This window comes from Mustela nivalis (assembly GCF_964662115.1).
Source record: "Mustela nivalis genome assembly, chromosome: 12".
Classification (NCBI taxonomy): Eukaryota; Metazoa; Chordata; class Mammalia; order Carnivora; family Mustelidae; genus Mustela; species Mustela nivalis.
In genome coordinates, this window is record NC_139031.1 from 85688182 (window position 1) to 85700714 (window position 12533).

A 12533-nucleotide genomic window follows, 5' to 3' on the forward strand; every position below is an offset into this window, starting at 1 on the left:
GAGGTTACAGATGCAGATTTCCATTCATTTCAGGGATATGTTGCGTCGCTGGTGACTTACAACCTGCCGAGGTGGTCCTTCTTTTACGCGTCTAGAGCCCCTCAAAGGGTGACTAGGCCTCTTGGTAGCTGGTGGCTGTCCTTTTAATCGAGATCTCTTTCTTTTTCATCCTTTCAGAACATCCATTTCCTGGTTCTTTGCCTTACCCAATTATGTGCCAGTGCCTGTTTTAACCTCGCAGGTTCCTGTGCTTGAATTCTTGCCAAGTCCTAAAATAAATGCACACTGCTGTTTTGACTGGTGAAGTGTAGTATTGCATAAGCAGGTTTCGATTTTGCAGATCTGAACAAGGGATTTGAAGTTTTCTTTTCTTGCTCTTAATCTGTTGTCAAATTTGGGGGCAAAATGAAATTATATGGGGATTGGAAGAAAGCTCTCAGAAGGGGCCCTATTATTAGTGGTGCATATTTTACACACCCTCCCAACTCTAAGACACTCCTCCATAGGAGCCCTTTTGAGGACAGAGAACATTCCTGTCACTAGATTGCCTCTTGTCCCTTTGAGTTATCCCTGTGTCCTCCACAAATATGTAAACAATTCAGGAGGAGTGGCGTTCCTGTGCCCTCTTTGCAAATTTTCTTTTTCCCCCTCCCCCAACGTCCACAGATCCAGTTGGCCTCAACTTCTTTCTAGTGGACAGTGGACAAGGAATTAGGAAGTCATCTAAAGACTTGATACCACAGACTGCAAGTATTACTGGAGAAATAACCTTCTGCCTGCTCCCATAGTACCTCTTGGGCCCCCAAGAACAAAGCCTAGAATTCTACTATTAGAATTTCTTTCCTTTGGCTACATTTTGAATGTTCCTAAAAGAACACTGTATTAGAGGACTGGCATTTTAGGGTGTCCTGAGTCATCTCTATCTTTAATGTGAATGGGGAGCAGCTTGGGTCAGCAGAGGCGCTGAAGACAGCTGGAGGACGGAGGAGGAAGAGAGGCTGTAATTATGTAGCTCAAGACCCAAAGAGAGCTTCCACTTTGATAGCAGCCATCCAGGGCCTACTTACAGGTGGCTAGTGATATTTTGACATTAAATTCCCTCTCTCTTGCCAACAGAGGTGCTCCTGCTTTTAACTTTCAAATTAGAAATGTCTATTTATGGTAGCAGTGGAAAATTGAGTAGGTTAGCAAAGTCAGCAGGGGTTGGAAATCCCCTAGAAAAAATACCAGGAAAGTGTCACCCAAAATCCAATTTATTTTTTTAAAAGTTAGGCACCGAGAAAAAAAAAAAAAAGTGAGAGCCAAGAAAAAAATGCTCCTGGAAAGGCAGAAACATGTGCTATGATATTTTCTGCCCTCTCTCTTTTTTTTTTTTTTTTTTTTGCCTGTGATATTAGGCCATCTTTTATGAAGGTCATTGTTTCTGAAAATCAATAACTTTAACTAATTGCTGAGATGTCTCCTGAGGCAGTGGGAGATAATAGAGTAAGTAAACACTAGGCAGTTGCTGTATTCGAGGAAGGGATCATTCCAGAATGCAATTAAGCCCAGTACGGATGCCCCCTTTTAATCAGATCCCTCATTCTCTATAGGGCTCACCCAATGGCCCAGACTTTATTGAGCTGCTGGATTAAAGGCATGAGAGTTGAGTCCCATTTTGTTCCATGTCTGATCTTAGAGAAGCCATTTATTGCTTTTACCAGTTTTCAGAACCAGTCCCAGGAAGTATTGAGAATTGAGTGTGACTCATGATTACTAATGTTATATGGTTCTTTGTAGTTTGCAAAGCACATTTATATGCATTGTTGCATTTAGTCCTTCCAACCACTCCACATCATTATTATATCATTATTATCACAGTTTTGCCCCCGGGGACACAGAAGGCTGCAGAGATTCTCTGACTGGTCTAAAATCTTAGAAAGGGATGGTTCTAAACTGAGGTTTTCTCCTCCCAGGGCCTGCTGCTCCACAGTTCGCATTGATTCCGGGAGACGCCAGTGGTCCCCCACACTCCGCACTCCTAACTTTATTAATAATAACAGTGGCGATAGTGACTGCCACTTGGGATGGTCACATGATGCCAGGTACTTCTCATTTCAACCTCATACCCAGCCCATGCTATAGATTTTATGACTCAACTTCTTTTATGTTTGAGTAAACTGAGGCTCAGAGAGATTAGGTATGTTATCCCAGGTGCATAGCTACGAAGTGATAGGGACAGGATTCAAATCAACAGCTGTTTGATTCCCTAGCTCTTAACGACGCTCGTTACTATGACCCTGCTGGGGTTTCCTCTGGTTGCTTTTTCGAGGCTTCCTCGTCCTTCCAAACATCTGATTCAACAGAGCAGAAGCACACAAGGTGCTTTCAAGGGCAGAGAACAATTTACAGGCTATAGAAGGACAAGGAAAGGACCATGGGTCTTCCAGGACTTCCAGTGGGAGACATAACAGATCTGTGGAGCGAAACTGTAGTAACATACTTTGTCGGGTGGGGAGTTGGGGGGCGGATGGGCATGGAGCTCATGGAGGGGTACAGGGGAAACGGGACTGACCAACCCACACTGAGGCATCAAGTCCCTCCCTAAGGGACTCACTGTGGATCCTCTGGCTTGAATCATTCCCTTTTATAGCAGAATGGGGTGCTTACCCCCAGGCATCCTGTACTAGTAATGGCCCATAGTAAGGCACAAGGGCAGTGTCGCCAGCTTGCTTTGAAGGTAGCAGTCGGTCCTGAACATGGCAGCACAGACCGAGGACTTTAAGACTCCCTGCTTGCTTACAGATGCTCCAGGTCTGAGTAAGTCCTGAAAGATAAACTTCGAGATAAAGGCCATAACATACTTAAGGGCTACTTAAGGTTTGGCTTCAGTTAAAAACAATCAGAAGTCCCCTGCCACCTTCTCAAGATGTTTAGCTCATTTCCTCACTGAGCGGCACTGGCAGGATAGAGGATGTTGGTGAGAGAAGGTCTGGGAACAAGACAGTTTGTCCAACGCCATGAAAAGAAACCCTTTGAAGATTTGGAGGAGGTCAGAGAATTCGTGTGTCTTCCATCTTCCACTATCCCCCCCCGGGGAAGCAGTAGAGCAATTTTTCTCTCTGTTGAAGCTCATGGTTCTCAGCCCGGGCTTCACATTTGAATCAGTTGGGGGACTTTGTCAATCTACCCCGGCCTTGAAACCCACCACCCCAAAATCTCCTGGGGTGTGGTCCAGGTACTGTAATTTTTATAAGCTCCCCAGAGGACATTACTGCTCTAGAATTCCACAATCAGAAACAAAAGAACCAACAGAAGTGTCCAATTAAACTTTCTACCCTTCTGGTGCGTTTGGAAGGGAAACAGTCATCATAAGTTACTTTTAAAGAGGGGAAGAGAGACAGAGAGAGGAGAAGCAATTTGTCAAGATGGAGGGCTGGTGAGGGCAGGGCTGGGGTAGGAGGTGCCTCCTTTTCTTTTTGCTCTCACACATCCTTTTTTTCTGGCGGTATATTACAATATCAGTAGTCCAGTCGGCTTTGCTTTCTATGTTCACAGGCAGGAGGTCTCTACTCCTTCCCCAGCATGACCTTTCCAATGAGAACTATACTATGGTTTTAATGTCTTTCCTGGTAAGGAAAATCCACATCTTTCTTTTCTAAACCTCAGCTCTTTGCAAGCCCAAGCAGTGGGTCATGTGATGTCTGCATCTGCTTAGGAGCAGCCAGGGACCACATTCAGTGCATTCTGGACAGAGTGGAACACATGCATATGCAGTGAAAACACATTCAGACCTACCCCGGTCTCAGCTTTCCATGGAGCTGTAAACCCAGCATGTCTGCGATTGAATCTACAGAAGTCAATTCTTTAAGAGCATGGAACTCAGTCTCCCAGCGGGCCTGGCCTGGAGAGGCTGCCCAAATTCCTGCGTGCTTAAAGGTGCACTCGTGTTTCTTGATTTAACTGGGTCAGTTTTGTTGTTTATTTCTGCCATTCAGTTTCAGGGCCGAGCTGGCAATTTCCGGAGAGCGAGGGCTCTGAGTGACCTGGGCAGGTGTTCAGTAACCCCCTGGGAGTGTTATTGAATTTCGTTCCTCCCCCAGCCTCCCGGTTTATGTATGAGTTGTTATATGACCGAATTCTATTTTTAACTGCCAACGTGCTCTGTTCCACTGGAATCATGTTCTCTAGACACTGCATTATGCAAGCCAGCTCTAGGGTTTGCCAGGAGCGCTCAGCTAAACCGTGACAATTCCCAGCCGTAATCACTGAGACACCCCCCCCCCGCCCCGCCCTGCCCCAGTGATGCAAACAGCAGGCTTCCTGGCTGCAGAATCCAGTTGCAGTTATGTTTAGGACCTGTCTGGCTCTACCTGAGGAGAAAGTCCTGTCTGGCCACTTCGATCAGCCTCTCTTATCTTGTCTCCTGCCTAACCCCAGAATAAATCCCACAGGTCTTGGTGGGGGAGGGCTTTCACAAGGCTGCCGGTGAAGATGGAACTTGAAAGCAATCCTAATGAGGGGCAAGCATTGTAATGCTCATTGTAACGGTCTCCTCCAGCTGCAAGCAGCAGAGGAGAAAAAGGGGTTTAGATGGAGGGTTTCCAGTGGAGAAACCACTGTCATGGAAGTGTTCCTGTTCAGTCCTTCATTATCCTAAAGGGAGTAGGTTAGATGAAGTCCCAGGTTGTTTTCTTTGGGCTAATCAGAGAGAATTGGTCTTTGAGAACTATGTAGAGCCTCGGGGTTTTCCCTCTGACTTCTTCTTCTTCTTTTTTAATTAATTTCTTTTTCAGTGTTCCAAAATTCATTGTTTATGCACCACACCCAGTGCTCCATGCAATATGTGCCCTCCATAATACCCATCACCAGGCTTACCCCCCCCATTCCCCCCCTCCAAAACCCTGACTTCTTCTGTAGGACTGGCATCTGGCTTATCCAAGATGACCTAGAGAAGGGGCGGGGCCTAGGTCAGACACTCCCAGCAGTCTCTGTAGGGAGAATGTTAGTATCAGTCAGGATTCCTTGGTGGCAAGCAATAGAAACCAATCCTCTAATAAGAGTGAACCTCCTTGGGTGCCTGGGTGGCTCAGTTGTTGAACATCTGCCTTCCACTCAGGTCATGATCTCAGGGTCATGGGAGCGAGCCTGGCATTGGGCTCCCTGCTTGGTGGGAAACCTGCTTCTCCCTCTTCCACTCCCCCTGCTGTGTTTCCTCTCTCCTGGTGTCTTGGTCAAATAAATAAAATCTTAGGGGGGGGGAAGAATGAATCTCCTTAAGAAGAAAAGGACTTTTTAGAAAATAAGTTCTATGAGAACAGGGCTACCTTGTGCATAGCTGCCTCCCTGGCAGAGCAGACCCTGAACCTAGTAGGTTCTCAGTAAAAGTTTGTGGCCTGAAAGAAGATATGGGGGAGCAAATAATTTTTAGGAAAGACTGAGAACCAGTTTCAGAAAAGGAGCAGAAGGAAATGAATGCTTTCCAGCCACTCTTACGTTTTTGAATGTGTATGCCCGTGCATCAAAATCCAGAGGAAGAGAGGGAGAGTGGAGTTTTTCAGAGAAAAACGGAACCATTGGAATATACACAGAAAGGGGTGGGGGAGAGGTAGAGGGAGAGAGAAAGAATTATGACGAAGCATTGGCTCACACAATTGTGGAGGCTAGCAAGTGCAACGTGCAGGGGCTTTGGAGTTGGGGTTGGAGACCCAGGAAGAGCTGATGTTTCACTTCAAGGGCCATCAGGCAGGAAGAACTGCTGTTGCACATGAAGCCCAAAGACAGTTTGCTGGATAATTCTCCCCTACTCAGGGGAGGGTTGGTCCTTTTGCTAGATTCAGACCTTTAACGGATTGGGCAAGCACCAACCACATATGATTAAAATGTTAATCTCATCCAAAATTGCCTTTGCAGAAAATTCCAGGATAATAGCTGGGCATCCCATTGCCCAGTAGACACATTAAATTAGCCATCATAGAGAGGAGGAGAGAGAGAGAGAGAGAGAGAGCGAGAGCACACATCTGGCCTAGTTTGAATTATAGGACCATCCCTTTGGCCAGTAGAAGGCAAGATGTTCTGTTGGGTAATTCCAGAGACTTTGCACAATGGAGCAGAACTTATTTCCCAAAGGGAAAGTGGGGAGCTATTACCAGGAGAAAGGGGAATGGATACTGGGAAGCCACAAGCCAAACAGCTGGCTCCTCTTTAAGGAGGAGCTTCTGTGTGGGTTAACAGCAAAACACATCTCTCCGCTTTGACTTCATCTTTCAGCTCCTCTTCTCTGGGTGAAAGGGAAAGCAGGTGGGATGGGGAAAGAAATAATTTCTGTCCCTTTGCTCTTTACCTCCATCATGAGTAGATTAAACTATCTGAGGGTAGGCCATCAGCTTCAGACCCTCACTTTTTTTTTTTTTAAAGATTTTATTTATTTGACAGAGACAAGTAGGCAGAGAGGCAGGCAGGGTGGGGTGGAGCAGGCTCCCCACCAAGCAGAGCCCGATTCGGGGCTCGATCTCAGGACCTAAGATCATTACCTGAGCTGAAGGCAGAGACTTTAACCCACTGAGCCACTCAGGCACCCCAGGCCCTCACTCTTTTTTTTTTTTTTTTTTAAAGATTTTATCTATTTATTTATTTGACAGACAGAGATCACAAGTAGGCAGAGAGGCAGGCAGAGAGAGAGAGAGAGAGAGGGAAGCAGGCTTCCCGCGGAGCAGAGAGCCCGATGCGGGACCCGATCCCAGGATCCTGAGATCATGACCTGAGCCGAAGGCAGCGGCTTAAACCACTTAGCCACCCAGGCGCCCCCCAGGCCCTCACTCTTAATGCTTTGTTCTAACACTTCAGTGCTCAAATGCTGGGTCACTGAAAATTCTCCCCAAACTATAAAGAGTGCTCATAAGACAGCTTTGCCCCAGAAGAGTGTGAATCTGTTGTATTATGTGTATTTTACTTCTTTTTCATTCTTTACAGGTGTCATATAGCTGTGGCTGTGGCTAACCTTTCTGGAATTAAAAAGGCACCCATTCCTCAATGCTTTACATCCATTGCTCAGAAATTCTCGTAATGGACTGATTTTTTTAGAACATGATGCTACTATATACAAGAATATTGTTGCAATAAGTCTCACATGCATACAATGTCAATGATGCCTCCCTAGGTGTAACACTCTTGTGCAGTGTACAACCTGACCACCCATACATAGTAGGCCTGAATAATCAAGGAAGAGGTAGACCACCAGAGGCCAGGAAAGCACGATTTGTTTGGTGTTCTTGTGAATGGTGTGTGTGTGTGCGTGTGTGCGTGCGTGCACGTGCAGACAACGTGGTGCAGGGAAGGGGTGTTCCATTTCTTTGGGTTTTGACCAATAGCTGAGCCGCTGATCAGATTCAAGATAGAATTATGAGTCTAAGTCTCCTCTGGCATGGCAAGTTCACCATAGCTCCCCAAAACCTGCCTGCAAGTAATTAGGGGCTTCTGTTCTCCTCCCAGGAGAGTTCCTAGGAGACGTACATAGCTCAGATCAGACCAGCAGGGAGAGTCAATGACAGATATTGCCACTCAAAGGCACATCCTCTGTGATAATCTTTTTCAGAGGTTTGTAAACCTGACCTCTGATTAGCATGAATGGACGGACTCATTGCAAATTCCATGGATTCATGGTGGGGTAGGCAAGATCAAGTCCAAAATAAAAGCAGATAAGATAAACATAAGAGAAATTCTAATGTGGCTTCCCCCATATCTCAAAGGATTATATTACACACATGCTCAGACCTGCTACCCATTTTTATAAATAAAGTTTCATTGGAACACAGCCACAACTCACTTGTTTATGTATTGTCCATGGCTGCTTTCATAATCCAGTGGCAGAGCTGAGTAACTGCCACAGAGACCATTCTGTCCCCAAAGTCTAAAATACTTCTCTGACCTTTCACAAATATGAAACCCAGCCCAGGCTCTGGGCAGCCAGTATTGATTTTTCCGTGTTGGAAATGAAAGGTAAAACTTGTTTGCCATCCCTGCTCTACACTTAAGCTAGTGTTTGGAGAATAGTTCTCTGTGCTAAGGAGGCCAAGTTAGGCCTTGCTTTCTTTTCTGGCTATCTAATCTCCGCTAGCTTTGTTAGAAATCTAATCCATCTGCCACAAGGGATGGAAGGGCAGAGAAGCAGGTGTGGATGAAACTGTCCTACACGGTATGGTCAGCAGCATCTATCCCCTCATCGGCCCCTCTGGGACTTGCCCCCCGGTGGATGTGCGCCCTTCTGTGCACCATTAACACCAAAGGCCGGACTAGAGGGAGGCAAAGATGCTGCCCATCATCAAAGAGGCATTGGAATCTGTGTCAAGATGTTTGGATTTTTTAAGAGGATTTTTTTTTTTTTTAAATTTCAGGTTTGAGGCGGCTGATGGGGCAGGAACCGAAATGGCTTAGTTTCTGCTAATCCTAACAATTGCCAACTCTAAGGACACTCCCTTATGCCTTCCGCTTTGGCTTCGGCCTTTGGAGGTGGGAAGGGAGATAAGGAGTGGGAGCTGCGAAAAGAGGGGAAGAGAAAAGGTAGGCAGAACGAGGGGGTAATGATGTTCTGAAATTCTGAGTGTTGAAATACGAAGAGGTGGCCGAATCTGATCAGCTTAATCAAGTGCCCCACCCCACCCCCGTCAGGTCCCACAACCATCACAAACCGTGAGGGAGCAGCCGAGCCCTTCGTGGGGCTCTGAGCAGGAGGGCTGAGAAAGGGGTCGGGGAGGAGCCAGCGGTTAGGCCCCGCCCCCGCCCGCCTGGTCCCGCCCCCTCGCGCCAGCGCGGAGCCCCCGCTCCCACTCCCACAGCAGCGCTCAGAGCAGGGAGCGGGGATTAAAGCGGCCGCCACCGGCTCCGCGCGGGTCTGCGGAGCTGGGGTCACGAGGGCCGGGTCTGGTCCTATCGAGCAGGCTGCAGCACGAAGAAGGCCCGGCAAGTGGCGGGCACCCCGAGACCCTGGCCGCGGCAGCAGCGAGGCGTCCCCACGGCTTCGCCGGGAAGATGTGAGTAGAGCCAGAGCCGGAGCGGGAGCCGGTGCAGGGGTGTTGCGTTTCCCGATGGAGGGCTGGCGGCGTGCGCACGTGAGTACTGTGGTCTCGCCGATGCTGGGCTTCGCGGAGTTCAAGGTCGCCCACTTGCGCTTTCTTTCTTCGGTCTTTGTTTTTATGTCTGCGACCCCTTTGGTGGGAACCGGGGCTTTTCCATTCCAGAAGGCTCTTTGGAGCCGTTAAGTCAAGGCAGTTTTGGCTTTCTAGCCACAGAGGTGGTCCCTGTCGGGAGAGAGAGCTTTTAGATGCCCTGCGTGTGTGTCAAAAAGGCAGAGTCCTCATGGCTCCATGCTGGCAAGCATGCGTCAGGCTTGCTGATGCGGCCGGTAACCTCAGGAGACGAGCTGCTGTCTTCCCCAGACAAAGACCAGGCTTGCTTGCTATAAAAGCCGTGGGACCCCCCGAGCTCAGTGTCCCTGCGCTGTGGTGCATACACGCAGGGTGCGGGGTAACCTTCTGGGTGATGCTGTCCGGCTGCTCGCGTGACACTCGGGGTGAGGAGGACCCGCGCAGACACGGACGTTCGTGCTGGGGGCTGCGCTGTGAGTAGTAAAATCTCTCGACTCTGACCTATCTGGGCGAACTTACTAGCTTGAAAGTGGGGTTAAATCTAAGTTCAAAAAGGGTGGACATTTGGTTTCCATAAATGGACCCAAATAGGGCTTCTGTAAAACACTTTCTTGGGGATTGGTGTGGATCTCGGAGAGAAAATAGTGTGCCTTTCTCCAAGTTTGCCAATTGTGTACACCATGATCGGGCAGCTGGAAATGCAGGGGTTTGACTCTTACTTTATAAATGTAGTTGTTGCACCTGTTCTTACCCAGATCTCCCTTGAGGGCTTGGGCCCGCTGTCAATTGTAATTATTAACCCGGATTCAAATGTTCACCTGATGTGTGCTGTCCCTCCCTCAGGTTAGCTCTCATCTCCACCTGTTGGTGATGAGAACCACTCCCCTTCTCACTTTTTCCTGTCGGCTGGGGAAGTGTGTTTAGGTGCAAGCAATTTTCTCTTAGTTCTGAGAGCAGGCTAACCGGAGCTTAAAGGGGATGCCACGTAGAGCGAACATTTTTGTAGCCTGGAGCCTCGACAGCCTAGGGTCTATGTCCCCAGGCACTGAAACTGCCATGGCATTGAACTTGTGTCTGAATGGCTCAGCGCTTGCCTCTGCCAGGACACTAGCTATACAAATGGCCCCTTCTACCCTGTACCTAACTTGCAAGTAAACTGAGCCCATTGGATGCGCTGCCTGGGTGGTGCCGCTAGATGGGGCTCTATTTAATTTCCAGCAGTATGGGGTGGTGGTTTTTACTGGTTTTTACTGCGGAATTCCGGTCCCAGGTTTTCTGTAACTGAGACTTCAGTACTATGTGGAAAAACTCCAGAGGTTCATTTGAGATGTCCTGACTCCTGTTTGTATGTAGACACAACTATAAAATCTATATTTTGTTGGTGGGGATGTCATTTAGTACATTGTTCGCCCAGGGGCGGAGTGAGTCCTGTTGGACTTCACTTGCTCTGGAGTGTGTCTTTTTGTACTTTGCACAAGAGGGCCGCATGTCCATCCTAATGCTGGCTCTGGTTTGGGGCCACCAGGAAAAGGCCAAAAGAATCCCAAAGTCGCAGGCTTCTCCCCTGTCACCTCCCCACCCCCACCCAATCACTGAATCAACACCAGCAAGCATCCACCTTGAAATTCATTGGTAGATGAGAGAAAATGAAAACCTCACCTTGCTCTCTTGGGTTTTATTACTCACCTGAATGAAATTCCTTGATGATGAATGAGAAAATTAAGGAAAAGCTCTAAGGGAGGGGAAACAGGAGAAACTTCATTCTAGGTGCATGGATTGATGCCTCTGGCCTGGGCTGGGGTCCAGAACTCTGTGTGTGTGTGTTTGTTTGTTTGTTTGTTTGTTTTCTGTGTCCCTGAGTCAGTTTCCCTACCCCCAAGTCTCAGTGTCAAGACAGGACACTGTGCTCTGAACCCTCCTACCCCATCCCTCGTTCTGATGTCCTCTATGTATGTTGTGCCTTGGACTCTAGGCCCTGGATATAGCAAGGAGAGGAGATTTTTCGCCTTCCTTCAGGTAGTTTACAGGCTGGGAGAATACGAATTACCTCTCTGGTAGGATGGGCACATTTCCAGAAAGAAACAAATACTTCAGCTTATTCCACGGACACTGGAGCTCAGGGTCTGGTGAAAAGTCCCAATCTCTTTGCAGTAAGGCCAGTGGAAATCCACAGAGGCTTCAGCCTACTATTTCATTTCAAAGAACTTCTTCTCCCAGGCAAACATGGTGGATAACAATGAGGAATTTCAGGCCAGATTTTTATTTTTTCCTGCAGAGTGTCTTTGACATTTATTTTTTACTTTTAAAGATTTTGCTTATTTATTAGAGTGAGAGAGAAAGAGAGAAAGATGACAAGTAGGCAGAGAGGCAGGCAGAGAGAGAGGGGGAAGCAGGCTCCCCACTGAGCAAAGAGCCCCATGCGGGGCTCAATCCCAGGACCTTGAGATCATGACCTGAGCTGAAGGCAGAAGCTTAATCGACTGAGCCACCCAGGCGCCCCTGTCTTTGACATTTATTTTAACTCTTGTGAATTCTAACACCCATATAGAAAAATATATTAACAGTAATGTGTACTTTAACTTTGTAAAATATAAAACAAGACTGGGAGGGAACTTTGTGTCAGGCTCCCTTCCCCCCACCCCCAGCTTATGATTTTTCTTTCTCTCTCAAATAAATAAAATCTTAAAAAAAAAAACTTGAAACATAGGGGCGCCTGGGTGGCTCAGTGGGTTAAAGCCTCTGCCTTCGGCTCAGGTCATGATCTCAGGGTCCTAGGATCGAGCCCTGCATCAGGCTCTCTGCTCCTCAGGGAGCCTGTTTCCTCCTCTCTCTCTGCCTGCCTTTCTGCCTACTTGCAATCTCTGGCTGTCAAATAAATAAGATCTTAAAAAAAACCAAAAAACAACAAGAAAAACCCCTTGAAACATAAAGAATAAAAGAACACCCACATACCTACCACTAAGTCAATAATTATTAACACTTTGGCATATTTGCTCTTTTATCCATATCTATCATCTGTTTTGTGGGTGTGAATTACATGAAAACAGCAGTTGTGAGGACACTTTTCAATATTTCAACATAATTCTACTAAGAAAAGGTATTTTACTATTTAATCACCCTATTCAAGAAAATTAATATATAATTTTTAATCCATAGTCAAATTTCCCAAGTTGACCCAAAAATGTCTTTTATGGCTAGGTTTTTGAAATCTGGACCCACTTAAAGTTTATACATCACATTTGCTTGTATTTTTCGTCTCCTGTTTTTATGATCTTGACCTTTTAAAAAGCCTAGGCTGGTTGTCTTAAAGGCTCTCATTCTGCATTTGTCTGCTCTGTCTTCTTGGTGTTTCACCTGCTCTCTGTTATTTCCTATAAACTGGAAGTTAGGGCTAGTGGACTCATTAGATGA

At 47.0% G+C, this 12533-nt stretch overlaps 1 long non-coding RNA gene across 1 annotated transcript; it reads right to left on the reverse strand.

Moving 5' to 3' along the window:
• Positions 1-295: 295 nt before the first annotated feature.
• Positions 296-8727, reverse strand: LOC309844747. The gene is made up of 3 exons (XR_014300872.1): positions 8667-8727; positions 2650-2806; positions 296-382 (listed from the first exon to the last, which is right to left on the reverse strand). It is a non-coding gene; the product is annotated as an uncharacterized lncRNA (long non-coding RNA).
• Positions 8728-12533: the final 3806 nt, after the last annotated feature.